Raw genomic sequence first — 13015 nt, forward strand, 5'->3', positions numbered from 1 at the left:
CCTCTTCCTTTCTCATTGATGACACAGATGTTTAACCCTAGCCAGCTATGTGGCAGCAGTGATGGAGGGGGCAGTGAGTCACTGAAAATAGTCAGTTGTTGATCAGCTTCTCAGAAGCAATCCAGATTCTGGCCATGAGGCTACAATTGCAAGTCTTGTTCTGCTAGCAAGTCTTGTTTTTCAGACCTGAAATAGGAAATTAGGAGTAACGAGGAAAAAACCTATTTTTTTGGAAAAAAGCAAAGTCTTTGTTTCCTATGCATTAAAACTATACAAACTGGTATAAGGCAAAATTACATCAGACAAAAAGCTATCCAGTTATAATTAACAGAATGTGGGGGACTCTTGAGTCACCAGTGTCCACCTGCTAATTAACACTGAAAACTCCTTGTTGCAGTTTTAAAAGCTTTTGGGGGTCACATGAGAAACTCCAGTTCAGAACAATGTGGCCATTCTTTATATGAATTCCTATGGGAATTTATCTGAAAACTATAGCAGATGAATCCTTCTGCCCCAGTAGTTAAATCATAGTATTTGGAGCCTGGCAGACTGATAAATCATACAAGCAGTAATTCAATTTGAAGCAACTTAACCTTTCTGACTTGGCTGAAAATATTATTATTATTATTATTATTATTATTATTAATAATAATAATAATGGTAATACATATTTTATTATTTATACCCCACCCATCTGACTCAATTGTCCCAGCCATTCTGAGCAGCTTCCCACATAAAAAAGAAACACAGCTATATGTCAAGCATTAAAAACTTGACAGGGCTGCCTTCAGATGTCTTCGGAAAGACTTACAGTATAACTTCCCTTGCAATCCAATGGATAATAAGCATGAGTTACTTTAGCATGTTCTTTTGTGTTCCCCACATGAAGTCACAGGACAGAATCTGACATGAATGATTGAAAGCCTTTTTGTGAAGTCACAAGAACTGCACCCATTTCTGCCCAAGGCCAGGCTGACTCATGAGAGTCTGTTGCCACATCTCTTGTTTCTATAGTAATAATTGCACCGACTAAATAAAAGCAAAATGCAGTTGCTTATTAACATCGAATTTATGACTCCCTAAATGTGCAGGACTCTGGCATATCTCTGTTGCTTCCCACGATGGGAGCGTTTTAAAAGCTCTACACAGCTGGGAATGTGGCTCATTGTGCTCTCTGAAGTAACAACAACCATTATGATTTGACTTAGAGGGAATTTTAAAAGAACCCAATGCACAGAGGTACCATGAGGCTCTCAAATAATATCATGGCAGAAGCTCCTTTGGGCTCCTGGACTGCACTGTATTTAATTCAGTTATAAATCCCAACCTCTCCATTCCCTATATTAAAACCTCAGTTGATCTGGCTGGGAGCAGATTTCACATCAATAGACTAGCTTTCCCCCAGTCACAAACTCTGTCTTTCAAAGTCAAGGTGTATTTCTTCCAGGCAGAAGTTCTGCTATTGTAACAAACAAACTACTGAGATAAGCTAATAAGTAACTGAATGTGGCTTCCCTGTCTTCTAAACCTATTGCATTCTGATGCATTGTTTCCCCATCTTGTTTTACCTGGTTGCAAGGGGTGTATAGATCGGAATTTGAGTGACGCTGAGAATGGCATGGGCACACATGTGAAATATGAATAGCACAGGGAAACACCCTAATTTTTTCTCCTCTGAAGTACGTCATATGATTGGAATTTGGCTGTGCTTCAAAGCATGATGTAGTGAAATGCAACAGGGTTTAACAGCAGTTTCCCTGTAGTAAATTATTTCCCAAGGTCTATATTCCTTTTAGCTGCACTTCAGTGGAGTTAAAGATCTGCCAGAGTAAAGAAATAGAGATGTGGTTTTTGAGGAAGCCTTCACCATATATTCCAGCTTTTAATGACATTATTATTATTATTATTATTATTATTATTATTATTATTATTATTATTTTGCAATTGCATCATAAAATATAAATTAGAGAGCAATCTAGATGCACATGTACATATTCCAGCCCTATCAAGTATTTTACTCTACCAAAGTCCCTTTTTCAGTGCTATCAACCCCACTTTTCTTCGGTTGGTTAAAATTTCACTGTTGAATGTTCAGCCAGTCATAACGTTAGTCCTTGCATTGTGCATCTGGGATGGGCTACACTACGTGTTCTCATCACTGTGACACTGCACAAAGCAGGAGTTGGACACGAAAGAGACGCTTTATCTCGGATAGCAGAAACGAGCATGGCATGGGAGGATCCCGCTGCCCATCATGCTTTTCGCTTTGTTGATATTGCTGATGACAGGTGCTCTGAGTCTTACACATCTGCATGATGACAAAGCAAACATTCCACAGGTGCAGCTTTTGGTGAGAAAAGTGCTGCCTGTTGAATTTCTGCAGCTCATAAGAATCCAAATAAGGATATGAAACCTCTCTCTGGTGAAGAGGTGGCAGTCATACTTTGAGCACACCAGCCCCATGCCTCCACCCTCACCCCAGAACACACCTGGCCCTAATCTTAGCTCTCATGAGCCCTGCATGCTCACATTAATGGTGACGTGACACCAATAAATTTGATGTGTCATTTTCTTTTATCTCGTTATTGTTTTGAACGAATATACAGTACTGTGATAGCAGTGGTGGAATTGTGGGTGAGGGATAGGCATCAATGGCAGCTTTCCACCTGTTGTCAATAGCTGGCTGGGGCACTGGTTTGGATCAGGACCGTGGCAGGAACAAGGCGTTAAAGCCCTCCTCCCCCAGGCTGTGGTGCTGATCAGCAACACGGCTTCCTGCTCAATATTGGCTATTTGTTTAATTAAAAACAAAATTATACAAGGAGAAGTGAAATATACCCAGAGTCCTGTAGTGATTTCATGCTCTTTATTGCAGCTTGTAAAATAGTGATTGAATTGCCCCCCAAACCTCAGGCTTTTATATACGGTTCGTTATGTACACAATGAGTCCCGTCTGATTGGCTGATTCTGCTTCCCTCCTGGAGCCTGATTGGTCTTTTCCTTCAGGCCAATCAGTTGTTGGATTCTATGGTCCTACTTGCCTATTGTTCTAGGATCCAAACTTAGTACATAACAGGAAGCTTGCTCTCACCTACTTGTTCTCCTTGCCCAAACTTCTCCTTTTTCCCTAGTTACTTCCACATATGGAACTGAGCGCAGTGCATAGCTGTACTTCCTTAAGAGTCAAGCCTTAAGCACAGTTTTCTCTTTCTTCAGGATCCGAGTGGGTTTGAAGGTAACACCACAAATGGCTTTGTTTTTAAGACCTCCGGGTATAGGGTGGTATATAAATTCAATAAATAAATAAATTAAATTAAGTTTGTGTTTTCTCATTTTTATCTTGTTGAGGGCTTTGATGGCCTCAGGCTGTGAAGTGGTTTATACATTTGCAAAATAAATTAATCTGGTTTAAACTGTAGTCCAACAGCAATGTATGAAGGGCTACAGGTTCTCCACCCCTGAAATACAACATTCCAAAGAACATCAAGTCCTTGAGTGAACTGTCAAGTTAACACAAACGAAGCACTTGATACCCGACAAAACCTGTTTCGGGGTAAGTCATTCCGGCCTCTGGGTTACAGAAACTTACACGCCTTTTCTTTTGAAACAGTTGCACATTTCCCTTTGCTCAATGCCACTTCTGTGTATCTCCTTGTTCCTTATTTTGTTTTACAGTAGCTGTCATTCTTCAGAGTCCCAGGCCATTTGAAATCCCTGCCTCAAGCAGAGCATTTGCTTTTCTCTGATCTCCCTGCCTGATCTGGCTGTCAATTTCTCATGCCGCACTTCATAAAATTTGTCCTACAAGGGGTTGCTGTCTGTGAGGGCGGGGGGTGGGACAGACGATGACGGATATTCTTCAACTCTTAGAATTATCCAGATACAGACAACATATGAGAATTCTGGTTTTTGCTTTATTCTTGAGGACCCTGAGAACCTCTCTGGGAGGCCACACATTGGTTTGGGGCAGCAGTGCCAAAGGGAAGGTTGCTTAACCCTTGATCTCATGTCATTTTTAATATTGAAATTGACCCCTGCTGCTAGCCTGAATAACAGTGTGCATGTGGTGGTGGGGGCGGGGGGCGAGGGGAGAGATAAGTGTATACGTATTGTCTCCCCATCCAAAAAGCAATATCAGGGGAGTGATTTCCATCTGTGATATGTGGGTAGAAAGAGTTAAATACCCCTCTCTTAAGGCAGCTACTACTACTACTACTACTACTACACACACACACACACACACACTATTAATGATGGTGATGATGATGATGTCAGGAGTGCTGCACATCAGTTTCTTCCCTATCTGTTTTTGCAATACTATATATCTTGTGGGCAGACCTAAAAAAATGGAATGTAATCACTGCTGAATTGAATGATACCGTGTAAACCAGGCATAGGCAAACTCGGCCCTCCAGATGTTTTGGAACTACAACTCCCATCATCCCTGACCACTGTACTCTTAGCTAGGGATGATGGGAGTTGTAGTCCCAAAACAGCTGGAGGGCTGAGTTTGCCTATGCCTGGTATAAACAATGGATCCAGTTTGCTTTCTCCTTTGCTAGCTCTGCCATTTCTCGGGTTCAATAAAATATAGTGACTGATATATATGACTCTCATGAACTGGGATTACTGCAGATATTCCTTTCTTTATCCAGTTGTGCAAAAGGCAGATCAGCACAATCTGTCAAGCCATAAGCAGCCTCCCTGTGATACACTGTTGCTTACTCAGCAAACCACCTATTTTTGCAACCTGCCTGGGGCAAAGGGCTGTCAAGCAAACGCCAGATCACAGATGCCAGCTTGGTGTTGTAGCTAAGAATGGTGGACTTGTAATCTGGTGATCTGGGTTTGCGTCCCCGCTCCTCCACATGCAGCTGCTGGGTGACCTTGGGCCAGTCACACTTCTTTGAAGTCTCTCAGCTCAGCCCCACTCAGCTCACAGAGTGTTTGTTGTGGGGGAGGAAGGGAAAGGAGAATGTTAGCCGCTTTGAGACTCCTTAAGGGGAGTGAAAGGCGGGATATCAAGTCCAAACTCCTCCTCCTCCTGTACTGGGCATTTGGTTTGGAAAATCATGTAGTGCACACCTGGCAAAATACACGTTTCAGTTATTCCCACTTTTTTTTGGTCGAATGATGTCCAATAGTAGCAGGTATAACTATCAACTGTATGGGACGCGGGTGGCGCTGTGGGTTAAACCACAGAGCCTAGGACTTGCTGATCAGAAGGTCAGCGGTTCAAATCCCCACAATGAGGTGAGCTCCCGTTGCTCAGTCCTTGCTCCTGCCAACCTAGCAGTTTGAAAGCACCTCAAAGTGCAAGTAGATAAGTAGGTACCGCTCCGGCGGGAAGGTAAACGGCATTTCCGTGTGCTGCTCTGGTTCATCAGAAGTGGCTTAGTCATGCTGGCCACATGACCCGGAAGCTGTACGCCGGCTCCCTCGGCCAATAAAGTGAGATGAGTGCCACAACCCCAGAGTCGGTCACAACTGGACCTAATGGTCAGGGGTCTCTTTACCTTTACTATAACTATCAACCAAGTAAGCAATTGCTCTTTAGGCTTCTTCTGAATTTCCTTCTTCATATTGGCTCCACTCTCAGAGGTGACTGATGTAGAACTTGATTGATTTTGCTCTGAGAGCTGACAGAATGTCTTTGGCTGCTAAATCTCGGTTCTTGCTTTCCTGGGTCTCTTTAGGTCTTATGCAGAATCCCTCATCACTAGAACATGCTCAGTCATAACTGAACATGTGGCAAAAACTCCAGGACTGTACAACATCCAGAGATCTGCACACACGTGTATTCCAGTGCAATAGGCACAACTCCCTATGGTACAGCCTACAGCAGGAAAGACCTGTTGCTGCTTTTTGATACAATCTAGTGGAGTGCAGCCGGTATTCTCAATACTGCCTTGCTCAGTTTGCAACTGAGATATACAAGATTGCAAGAATTGAACTAAATAGAAAAACAGGTCCAGAAATATGTGCCATTGTGGTGCAAGATTCTAACAACCAACCAAGTTTAGCTGAAATCTGCCATGTTTCTGAGCCTGCAGTTATTTGTTATTTGACTTGTTTCACATTTGAATTAATAAGTTCCTGGTCACAGCTTATTCTGTTAGCCACTACATTTCATTGTAGTGGCTGAGAGTCCTCAGCAAGCTGCAGTCTCTTAGAAGAAACTCCCATCCTGCAATAGGGGAGTAATAATACTGACCTACCTTGCAGGATTGTTGTACAAGTTCCTGTAATATTTCCTGAGCACCTTGAACACTTAAAAGCTAAATACTAAATATTATCATTCAGGAATACTAATGTCTTTTAAGTGGACAGATATAACTGCTTTTATTTGATTGCATAAGTACGCACAATATGCCCCAGGTCTAGGGCACGGGACCTTTTCAACTCTGGACTCGGGGACCAAGTTTTAAAAAACTTGTCTGCAAATTGCTCCTACTAAAGAGAGAAGGTAGATTCATGATCTCATCTATGGTAACCGAACAGTGATACATAAATAATTTCAGGTTGCCACACCATTCTATTCCTCCCTCTTAATAGAGGCTCTGAGTTAGAACATTTTGTTGTGTAAGGATGCAAACTATTTTCAGTACCACAATAATTATCCTAATTGCATCACCACCTATTTATAACACACCAAAGGCACCAGGCAATGAGGTTTGGCATCACTTGTCCAAAGGACAAAGAGGGAAAATGTTTATCCAAATTGAAATATGATTCAACAATGGCTTTGAGAAGTGTGTCTTCATTATAATTATGCAGATGAAGAATGTGGTGTTACTTTACTGTATAAGCACACAGACTTCAAACAGTGTTACATTTATTAAAATCCCGAAAGGTCAGAAGCACACACAGATTCCTTAGTGTGGATCTCAGTGTCAATGGGACAGCTTTCTGTCCCAAAGAGCCCTAACCTAACACTTCACATGGAGTACTCTGTGGGATAACCAATTTGCTTAAGTCTAATTAATACAATAAGGGGTTAAGACCATTGAGTAAGCTGTCCTGTTAGGTTTAGCTCACCTTGGGTAGGACTGCATAATCCTTTGTTCCCCTCAATATCCCCTTCCCCGCCAGAGAAGCTCAACACGAGAAGAGGTTTTGAGCTGGGCTCAGACCACATGGATCTTACAAGCCATTATTGTGTTTCGATACCAATAATTTAGGAACTTTCACCACTGTAACCATGTCAACTTTTACTGCCAGTGCAACTTTTTCTGAATGCTGTATGTAAAAGCACATGAACTTGACCTTGGTCTTTTTTCTATGCTGGGAGGAGGGAAACTTTGGAAGGAAGTTAGAAGAACAAATTCTAAAAGTCTAACAGCCTATATTTCCACACTTTACTTTGCTGCATTTTTAAACATTTTAAGTCTCTGTTGATGTTTTCTCCCCAAGGAGTACTTGCCCCAAATCTGAATCTTGGCATCGAGGAATTCCATAAAGCAGTGTGCTCAACATAAAAGCCTGGTAGACCTTCATCTTGGTATTAGCTGTTAGCATCACATTCTCCCATACCCTTTGCCTTTGGGAGAGGTGAGGCATTGCTGTGGCTGCCTTGCCAATATCCTTGTCCCAGCTCAGTATTGCCAGTGGTCAAGAATGATGGCAGCTGTAGTCCAACAACATCTAGGGATCCCTATGTTGGCTGCCTCTGTATTAGTCTATCACTTACTGTGAGCCACGTCACTTAGGTTCCATTTTGAACCTCATAATAATAATAATAATAATTTTTATTTATACCCAGCCCTCCCCAGCCAAGGCCGGGCTCAGGGCGGCTAACAAGCAATAATAAAAACAAGTTGAATGAATACAACTTAAAAACAAGATTAAAATACAACATTAAAAGATTGAAACATTAAAATATTAAAATGCAGCCTCATCACAGGAGGAGAAAGGAAAAAGAAAAAAGAAAAAAGAAAGAGAGGGAGGGAGGGAATCAAATTGGCTCCAAGCCAAAGGCCAGGTGGAACAACTCTGTCTTACAGGCCCTGCGGAAAGAAATCAGATCCCACAGGGCCCTGGTCTCATGAGACAGAGCGTTCCACCAGGCCGGAGCCAGTGTTGAAAAGGCCCTGGCTCTGGTTGAGGCTAATCTAACTTCCTTAGGGCCCGGGACCCTAATCAAGCTCAGGGAAAAAATCTGTCTATAAAAGGTACAAGAAAGTTTCTCTCACTTTATCAGTTGGGTTTATCTTATGGCCTTGGGTTCATTCATATGGGCAAGAACCCATGAGAGTTGTTTTTCCTGGGGTTTCAATTTCCTTCCCAGGTACTCATATCTCTCAAAGCCAGAATGTGCCAATCCCTTCTGTATGGGCATAAAGAGAAGAGACAGATTTCCTGAAGATTTTTTGTTTTTGTTTTAAGGGGATGGATTTTATATCTCTTCAAGCCAATTGCCAAATGCATGCAATTGTAATGCAAAGCTGTAGCATCACATTATCTCCATGGCAACTGCCTCTTTATCCCTATGATCTATGCCATATTTACAGAGCTTCTGTAAATGAGCAGGGAATAAGAAAATATCCATTGGGTTATGTGGCATATCACTCTAGGAATGGTTGGAGCCAAGAGACTTTTGATACAGATTATCAGTACTTTTTAGCATATTACCGTATTTTTTGTCCCATAGGACGCACTGGCCCATAGGACGCACCTAGTTTTTTTTGGGGGGGGGGGGGAATAAAGGAAAAAAACTTCTCCCCAGTGCCAGCCTCCAAACCAGGTCGAGGAACAGCGGGATGGCGGCACTGCACCTCCCCGCTGTCCCCCGAGCTTGTGGGGCTGCCCGATGTCTGCCCGAAGCGCGGGGAACTTCCCGCGCTCTGGGAAGCAGGCTGCTATTCGCAGTCTAGGGAGCCCTGCTGGAACTCCCGTGGGCTCCCCAGGCTTGCTGATAGCTTCCTGAAACCTGGAGAGCAAGAGGGGTCGGTGCGCCCCGACCCCTCTCGCTCTCCAAGCTTCAGCGAAAGCCTGCATTTGCCCCATAGGACGCACACAGATTTCCCCTTCATTTTTGGAGTGGAAAAAGTGCGTCCTATAGGGCGAAAAATATGGTAATTTAAACACTGCAAGCTTTTGTTTTACCAAGGCTCACCACCCTGGCATCTCTTCACAATAGCAGCAATTAACCTGGGGATGTATGTCTATATTTAAAAACATGTTTATAATTACCTTCATCCTTTTTTGCATTTCAGGGCAGCATAAAACCAATAAACAGAAAAACAATACAATAACAGATCAATAAATATAATCTGTAAAATTAACTTCCAACTGGCTCAGATACTTGAGTAAACAAAAATAACAAATAACAAAAATACTTGAGTAAACAAAAATACTTTTGCCTGGAACTGAAAATATTGCAATGTTGGCATTAGGTGAGCCTCTGCTGAAAAAGTCCTCTCCTGCAATACCATACCTCTGGATATATGAATTAAGAAATGTTTTTAAATAAAAAGAAAAAAGAAAAAAAGAAAAAACCATTCCACCGCAAGTTTGCAGTGCATTTTCTTCACACTACTCATCAGGGATGAAAGGAAGGGCTTCTAAATCAGGTAGTGTCATTTTCCAGACTTGACTTGTTTCCCCACTCCCCTGGAAATTAAGCACTGGTGATTGGCAAGCACATAACACCTGCTTGACATACCGGTATCTTAGAAGTCCAAGGACACACAGTCGAGACAACCAATTTCTGAGAGTGGAAGTGTAATCAGGGTCTGAATAGCAGCCCATCCCATTAAGCTACAAATGCTTATGGTTATTTGTTAGGGGGTAATTGGCCCTATACATTTTGATCTGGGTCACCTCCAGACTAACCATATTTTGCAGGAGAGATTCAAGTACAGAATGTAAATTTAAGTTTGCACTATCACAGTGGATTAATCTCCCTAGCTTAACAAATCATTTCTTAATAACAAATTCATACTTTTTCCAGTTAAGAAAATGACAGTGAAATGCACCAAAAGGTGTGGGATAAACAAATTATTAATGAGAAGGTTTATAAACACTGCACAAGCAAATTCGGATGAATGATCACTGCCATGTCAATATAATGTTGCATGCCACCCCAATCTGTGAGTGGTGCAAGATTGCAGGGGTTCCAGGCTCGATTTTCATGGTTTGGTTTCCTAGGAATGAGGGACAGTGAATATTGCAGTGCCTTTATGATATATGGTTTATTTACACATATATACAACCTGAACCTACAATGGAGACATTCCCAGTATTACACTCCAAGAGGGTCCCTTGCATCTCCCACAGCCACAGCTTTAGATCCCAGTGGAAATCAGGCATGGCTCTAGCTCTCAGCCGCCCAGCCTGCAGCCTGCATCCAGCTTCTACCTCACACAACTCACCCTTGGCTTTTTTCTTTCTAACTAACTGACAATTGAGAGAGGAGGCCCTCACCCATTTGTTTTCTGACACAGAGCTACTTCCTTTGTTAGCTTAATGACCCATACTTAGGGGCCATTACAAAGAAACTTGTCTGGCTACTCCAGCAATTGGATCCTTGTTGGATCTAGGAATTGGGAGGGACTCAGGCATATAGCCTACCCTTGCATCTGATGATGATGATAATGATAATAATGATAATGATAATAATATACAACCTGTCTGTGTACAAATCAGAATGAATGCTCAATAAAGACTGACCATGTAAGCTTTCTGCAAGAAAATCAGGACAAATGCTCAGTAAACAGGCTAGCTGGAGGAGACCCTGGTGCTCAGAGGCAGAATAAAAATTGGAAAAAGCTTTCACAGTCAATCTGGATGCTCTTGCCCAACCCAACCAACAGAGGCCCTCCTACAATGAAGTGACGTGTATGGCAATTCCACAATAATTGGTTATCTTTTTGAAGTTTTCTTGCTAATGCTTCGTTCGTGTTCTCAGAACATTGTTGAGGTGGCGGCAGTGCTTCCTTTTACAAGAGAGAGGTGCCAGGAGGACTCAGGCCTGCGTGGGAGCTTTGCCATCTGCCCTGGAAGGAAGCCATATGCTTCTTAGCTCTAAAGCAAAGATCACCCATGCATTTTCAAGCGCTTTCGGGATTACTTGGGAATCTTCTCCAACTACAGTCAATGCGCATCTCCACCATTCACAGGTTATGCTTTTCCCACTTTCAATGTTACCCTGCCACACCATCCACTTTCCTAACCTGGAGGCTGCCCCCAAATGTGAACAGCTCTGTGCAACAACTGAGGATCAGTTGAGGTCAATTGAGGATGTAAATACAGTGGTACCTCGGGTTAAGTACTTAATTCATTCCAGAGGTCCATTCTTAACCTGAAACTGTTCTTAACCTGAAGCACCACTTTGGCTAATGGGGGCTCCCGCTGCCGCCGCTCCACCAGAGCACAATTTCTGTTCTCAACCAGAAGCAAAGTTCTTAACCCAAGGCACTATTTCTGAGTTAGCAGAGTCTGTAACCTGAAGCGTATGTAACCCGAGGTACCACTGTATGTGCTTTGGAGGTGAAACTCCTTTTCACATATGACAGAGGGATACAGAGACATGCAGGAGGTGCTAGAGTCCAGCAGTATAGCCTGGCCTAAAAAAAATGGGGAAGTGAAAACCAAGGAACTTAAAAGCACTTCTGCCCATAAAAGAGTAAGCCCATAGAGTTTGACAGACCTTAATCCCAGGAATGTATGCACAGTGTGCAGAAGGGAATCCCTTTTCGTTCAAGGGCTGCATTATTTTGCCTTTGGTGGTGGATCAAAAGTGAGCAGGGCAACACACATATGACTCTGACCTTTTTACCGTTGTTTACATTCCAACCAGGCAAAAACCAGATGTTTCTACACCTCGATCCAAGCAAGCAAGAGACATTATCACAGTTCAAGGGCACATTCAAACTAGCAAAAGCACTTGAGGAGGACCTGGAGCAGGGCTAGTTAATAGAGGCTTGAGGAGAGGGGCATGGTCCGTGTAGAACCATCTCAAGGGCTGTATTTGGCCTCTGGTCCCCTCACGCTGGGTGTTTAAGATCGGCACATGAAATTCCTGGATATAAGGATCCAAAAGGGCAAGTTAATTGCATGTCTTTGCCACACAGATTTAATTATATTGATTTGGAAAGGGTGTGGTGCAGAGTTTAACAGGTCAGTAAATCCTCAATTACAGTATATCTGTATTGGCAAGTATATACACCCACTTGCTCACCTATGTCCCATTTAAAGCATACTCGAAGGCATACCAAGGGGTTGGTGAAATCAGCCCCTACCAGGGGCGCAGTCCATGGGGGTGGACAGTCATAAAAAGCACCTATCAGATTATGGAGTGTATGACATATATGTGTGTGGCAACACGCCATCACTGTCACAGCAAGATCAAACGCAGGAAAATCTTCCCATCCTTCTTGCACTGTGGTAAAGTGACTTTTTCAGTTGGGGGGGGGCACCAATATAGCTCCTTGCCAATGGTCCCGAGCTACGCCACTCTGAACATGCTGTAACTCATGACAGGATCTGTTTGTTCATGGCTTTCGTTTGCCAGATTAGCTCACAAATAATGGATTCTGAACATTTCATTGTTTTAAATTGTTGCTTTGGCAATCTCGTGCCATTTCACAGCTATCTATCATTTCTGATTAGTATAAAGAGAGTGAAAATAACTTCCACAGCTAAACTATCACATCAAACAAGACTTTCTCCTACAGAAGAATCTGTTCGAGAATTTACTAGACTCTGTGTCAATAGCTCATCCATTCTGCTTTGATCCTCCTCTTCAGCGGTGATTCATGTTGTGTAAGTTCATTCTTCACTGTATGAATCTGAATTAATTTGAATTAACTGTAATTAAATTTACTACCACCTGCCACTTATAAGATAAAGATGTGGAAAAAGACTGATCAATTGAAGTCAATGGCAAGCATCCACCGGCTTCCATAAAGGCAAGATTTTACCAGATTGCTTCATAAAGAAGGATTCCATTAGATGCTCTATTGGCACAACAAATCATACATTATTATTTATAGAGAATTCCTGCATTGCAGGG

The sequence above is a fragment of the Podarcis tiliguerta genome (assembly GCF_965153285.1).
Source record: "Podarcis tiliguerta genome assembly, chromosome: 2".
Taxonomy (NCBI): domain Eukaryota; kingdom Metazoa; phylum Chordata; class Lepidosauria; order Squamata; family Lacertidae; genus Podarcis; species Podarcis tiliguerta.